We start from the raw sequence: 454 nt of genomic DNA, 5'->3' as shown, positions 1-454 counted from the left end.
ATAAAAAGTCTTAAGTACCCCCTTATACACTTTGTTACCGTTTGTTATATTAAAATATACTATAAATATTCACTTTGGTTTAACTAAATTATTTATTTATTTATTGGGGGGGGGGGGGGGGGTGTCTCAATATCCCCCTACCTTTAAAGAAGCTTCTTAATATATCTTTTTTAAAGTAAAAAAACTTATGAGAATTTTTTTTTGTAAGTCTAACTATAATACATCTGTTATACGTATAAATTGTTATACAATCAATTCTCTTCTCTTGAAGGGTGCCAAAATATATGGAATTAACTCCATTTTGAGTTGCAACCCTAAAATATACTTTAAATGTTGTTTTATTTAGATGATTTATTTATTCAAACAATGTATATGTTGCTGTTCACTGCAAATATCACATTTATTTGAAAGGCAGTACTTTTCCAGAGTGCTGTGGCAAAGTGCTTTAAAGAAA

The sequence above is a fragment of the Neoarius graeffei genome, chromosome 6 (assembly GCF_027579695.1).
Source record: "Neoarius graeffei isolate fNeoGra1 chromosome 6, fNeoGra1.pri, whole genome shotgun sequence".
NCBI classification, from domain to species: Eukaryota; Metazoa; Chordata; class Actinopteri; order Siluriformes; family Ariidae; genus Neoarius; species Neoarius graeffei.
This window is presented reverse-complemented; position numbering follows the sequence as displayed.